Source organism: Heterodontus francisci, unplaced genomic scaffold (genome assembly GCF_036365525.1).
Source record: "Heterodontus francisci isolate sHetFra1 unplaced genomic scaffold, sHetFra1.hap1 HAP1_SCAFFOLD_91, whole genome shotgun sequence".
NCBI lineage: Eukaryota > Metazoa > Chordata > Chondrichthyes > Heterodontiformes > Heterodontidae > Heterodontus > Heterodontus francisci.
This window is the reverse complement of record NW_027140989.1, coordinates 5,408,410-5,413,729: the sequence shown is the minus strand read 5'-3', so window position 1 is coordinate 5,413,729 and position 5,320 is coordinate 5,408,410.

Below are 5,320 nucleotides of genomic sequence, written 5' to 3'. Positions count from 1 at the left end.
ATGGGATCCAACAGTTCTGTCTTCACATAGGAGGACACACGTTAGGGTTAGGGTTATTTCCCAGAAATGTTGGGGAACATACGGTCTAGTGAGCAGGAGGAGCTGTATGAAATCAGTATTAGTAGGAAAATGATGTTTGGGAAATTGATGGGATTGAAGGTCGACAAATGCCCAGGGCCTGACAATCGACATCCCAGACTACTTAAGGAAGAGTCCCTTGAAATAGTAGATGCATTTCTGGTCTTTTTTCAAAATTCTATAGACTCAGGAACAGTTCCAATGGATTGGAGGGTAGCTAATGCAACTCCACTATTTAAAAAAGGAGGCAGAAAGAAAATGGGGAATTATAGACCGGTTAGCCTGACATCAGTAGTGGGAAAAATGGCAGAGTCCATTATAAAAGATGTAATAGCATAGCACTTGGAAAACAATGACATGATCAGACAAGGTCCACATGGATTTAGGAAAGGGAAATTATGCTTGACACACCTACTGGAATTTTTTGAGGATGTAACTAGCAGAATGGATAAGGGAGAACCAGTGGATGTGGTGTATTTGGACTTTCAGAAGGCTTTCGATAACGTCCCACAGAAGAGATTAGCGTTCAAAAATAAAGCACATGGGATTGGGGGTAAGGTACTGACATGGATAGAGAACTGGTTGGCAGACAGAAAACAAATAGTAGGAATAAACGGAGCTTTTTCCGAGTGGCAGGCATTGACTAGTGGGGTACCGCAGGGATCAGTGCTGGGACCCCAGATATTCTCAATATATATTAATGATATAGATGAGGGAATTAAATGTAATATATCCAAGTTTGTAGTTGACACAAAGCTGGGTGGGAGTGTGAGCTGTGAGGAAGATGCAGAGATGCTCCAGTGTGATTTGGACAGGTTGAGTGAGTGGGCAAATACATGGCAGATGCAGTATAATGTGGATAAATGTGAGGTTATCCACTTTGGTGGCAAAAACAGAAAGACAGATTATTATCTGAACGGCGATAGATTGGGAAAGGGGGAGGTGCAGCGAGACCTGGGTGTCCTTGTGCACCAGTCACTGGAAGTAAGCATGCAGGCAGTTAAGAAGGCAAATGGTATGTTGGCCTTCATAGCGAGAGGATTCGCGTACAGGAGCAAGGATGTCTTGCTGCAATTATACAAGGCCTTGGTGAGACAAAATCTGAAGTATTGTGTGCAGTCTTGGTCTCCTTATCTGAGGAAGGATGTTCTTGCTATGGAGGGAGTGCAGTGAAGTTTCACCAGACGGATTCCTGGGATGGCGGGATTGACGTATGAAGAGTGATTGGGTCAATTAGGCCCGTATTCACTAGAGTTTAGAAGAATGAGAGGGGATCTCATAGAAACATACAAAATTCTGACAGAACTGGACAGACTAGATGCAGGAAGGATGTGACAGTTTTACATAAGTTGGCAAGGAAAAATTGTTCCCATTAACTATTGGTACAAGGACTCGGGGACACAGAATGAAGATTTTCGGCAAGAGATGCAGGGGGAATGTGCGGAAGAACTTTTTTGCAGTGATTGGTAATGATCTGCAACTCGCACACTCATGTGACTGTTACATCATCACTCTGACAGTGGGAGGTGTTGATCCCACTTTCTTCAGCATTAACCCTTTCCATCCTTATACTACACTGTATGTCCAAAAGATGGTTAGAGGGAACTTCTTTCATTTATTGAAACATCAATAGCCGCCAGTTGAAAATCAACTCAACCCATCAGAGAGAGAGAGAGAGAGAGAGAGAACTTCCTGCATCCAGTCCTGACCCTGTCTCACTCAGTAGCTGCTCATCCAGACCCCACTCTCATCAACAATGAACATTTTACCGAGACCCTTCAAATACTGTTTATAACAGGCAGAAAAGTTCAAAGTTCACACAGCTGTATTGAATAGAACAAGATTTAATATCTTCTCACTGTCTCTCGGTAACCACGAGACATTGATTTTCTCATTTGGTTCCTTTTATTTTTCTTGTTCCTCACTGACAAATATTCCAAACCTCAGATCAACCCTCCCACTTGTGTCATGTCCCAGTCTCGGTGAAAGCAACACAGAACGACACAAACACTTTGAAACATACAACGCGTTCATATTTTCCTTCAGTGAGATTAATGTCGAGCTGTTTTCCAGGTTGAATGCAACTGTGAACAAACTTCTATCAAAGAAGTTGCCTTTGAAATATCAGCACTGAATTTCTGTACAAGGAGGACGAGCCATTCCAAACTCACATCCTTCAAAAAGGCTGTTTTCTCCAATGATTGTAATTCATCATGTAATTTGAACTCTAAGTTAAAGTCCACAAGACACAGATGTTGATACCAAAACTTAAAAATCACATTGCAAATGTGAAACAAGGCTCTGTCTGAGAGCTGAACCCAGGATCTGCTGCTTACTAGACAGGTGCTTTAACCAACTAAGCTACAGAACCAGATCACAGATTTGCCTACAATTGAAATCAGAAGTGGTTACTATTTATTCTCATCCCACTTCTCCACAGGTCACAACAAAAATTTTAACTTTTCCCACTTACTGATACAGTCAATAATATACTCTATTTTCACAGAATAGAAGACACTGACCAGGTTTCTTTAATGAACAACAAAATTAACAGTTTCTTACAGAACACGTTTTAACTAGTCATGAATTAAAGCATAAACACTCAGGTGGAAATTTTAAAAGTTCCCTTTTTATCTTAACCAACTTTTAAAGTCCCTTTCTTACCTCAGCCCCGCACACGGACACACACATACACCGGTTAACGGAAAAAAATAAAAGGGATTTTGCTTTACAATTCAGAGTTCTGTTAAAGACAAAAAAAAACACTTGGACTGATTACTTGCTCATTTCTGAACAAAACAGCAGATGTGATATGCTGTTCCAAAACTGGCATACAGTCTAATTTCTGAGTATACGTAGACAGGTCACTTGGGTCATTTGGAACAGTTTTTTAGAGGCAGTGTTGAGAATTAATTTTAGCAGTCTTTCTTCAAAGACAGGAGGTGAGATGAATTGACACAGTGAACTTCTCAGAGTCTTTTAAAGATTTGCTGCAAAACAAGCTGGGTTGTGGTCTTTTCTCCTTCCTTGACACTTCTTCAGGCTAACTTTATCTGCTGCTCACTGCAGAAGGTAAAACACACTGACTGCTACAAACAAAAGCTTGTGATTTTTCTGCTCTCTTAGGTGCGCACTGCTGCTGCCGGGCTTGTCCAATCTCGAGGCATAACTGACCTCTTTGTGCACATTTCCCCGAGTTACCAGGGTTTCTTTTCTATATTTAACTTGGGTCATGTGACAATCAGTAAACATGGTTGCCAAATTAGTACTTGCAGTGCCTCTTTAAAAAGAACTGGTCCCAAATTTATTCAGTTCGATGATGAGTTCCTCAAAAAAAAATGTTTTTAATAATCAAAATCACTTCCATAACATCATGTACTTTCCCTGAGGTTCAGGTTATTGCAAGTCTCTCTGGCTGTGTTTTTTTCTGTTGATTTTGCACTCAGGTTCTTTCTGAATCCATGTGTTTGCAGATCTTTGTGAGTGAGAGACATGGAGATATGCTTAAAGATTTCCCGATGAATTATTCATATTTCCATCTTTCTGTGAACTTTGTACAAACACATTAATGTGGGAATCACACACATCAGGCCGTCAAACTTCTCCACTAAACATTGTAAGGTGACAGTGTTTATTGTGACGGGGTTCCATTTATTCAGACACATCTGGTATAAAAATAACAGCGATCGAGACGTGACTCACACAGGTAATGTATTTGTATATTATGTTCCTGACGTAATGATGCAAATAAGCACTCCCTTGCACTTGCCACGCTTGGTGAATATTTTCACTGCTGATGCCCCCTGAATATATTTGAGAAAATGCTGATGAGGATGAGATAAAAGTCTGTAAATATAGGCAGCAAACAGCAGCAGGGTCTGCGGTGAACAAGATCAGCCAGCTCCTGGTGACCTACCTGCTCGGATGGTGGAGACTTTGGGTGGATTGTGTGAAGCCTGGGCCACAGACTGTCTCCTCAGTTGAATGAGATGCCGCAGGGTCTTAGTGTGCATCCGATTCAAAGTGATTATTTGGAACAATATGGCTGAACCCATGGGATACATCGGAAGGCTGTGAACATATGAGAGGGATTGAGAATGATTGAGTTCATGTATTAAAAGAATTTACATGTTTTTCAGAGCTAATAACATATTGGAATGTGAAGATGAAAATAAAGAGGTCAAGACTCAGAATAAGGCATTTTTTGAGGGCATGAAAGCAATTTTGCGAATGGAAATTGGCCTGGAAGTGTATGACCAGCTAACAAAGCTTCCTGCTCCCATCAAGGCAAAAGATGTGCCATTCAAAACAATCATCACCAAGTTGGAGGAACATTTCAAAACTAAGCCACTAGAGATCACGGCAAGCTAGAATTTTGGAACCAGAAAGCAGAAAAGTAGTGAAACAGTTGGTGAGTACCTTGTGGCACGGAAGCATTTAGCACTACATCGCAACTTTGGCACATTCTTAGACCGTGCATTATGAGACAGATTTGTTCTTATATTGGTGGATGAGAAAAGATACTAAACACACAAAATCCTACATTTGAGCTAACGTGTAAGATTGCTCTTTCCATGGAGATAGCATCAATGAATGCTCGGGAATTTCATCCTGTGCCAGTGACAGTAACACACTTCATGAGAACTTCAAAAAATCTGTAAAATGGGCTTTCACATGGCAGATAAAACACAGAGAATTGTGAAGTGATACAATTTGGGAGGAAAAATAAGGAGAGGCCAAATAAATGAAATGGTACCATTCTAAAGTGAGTCCAGCAGCAAAGAGACAATCTACACCAATCTTAGAAGGTTTGAAAAGGCTTCTAAGAGCGAATAGAGGCATAGAGTAAAAGCAAGTACGTTATGATAAACCTTCACAAAATACTGGGTCTGAATGGCCGACTCCTGTACCTCCACAGAAAGCATCCATTCCAGGTTTACACACACTCGTCAGAATGTGATGTCATGTTACAGTTGTATAGGACTTTGGTTCGGCCACATTTGGAATACTGCGTGCAGTTCTGGTAGCCACATTACCAAAAGGATGTGGATGCTTTGGAGAGGGTGCAGAGAAGGTTCACCAGGATGTTGCCTGGTATGGAGGGCGCTAGCTATGAAGAGAGGTTGAGTAGATTAGGATTATTTTCATTAGAAAGACGGAGGTTGAGGGGGGACCTGATTGAGGTGTACAAAATCATGAGAGGTATAGACAAGGTGGATAGCAAGATGATTTTTTCCCAGAG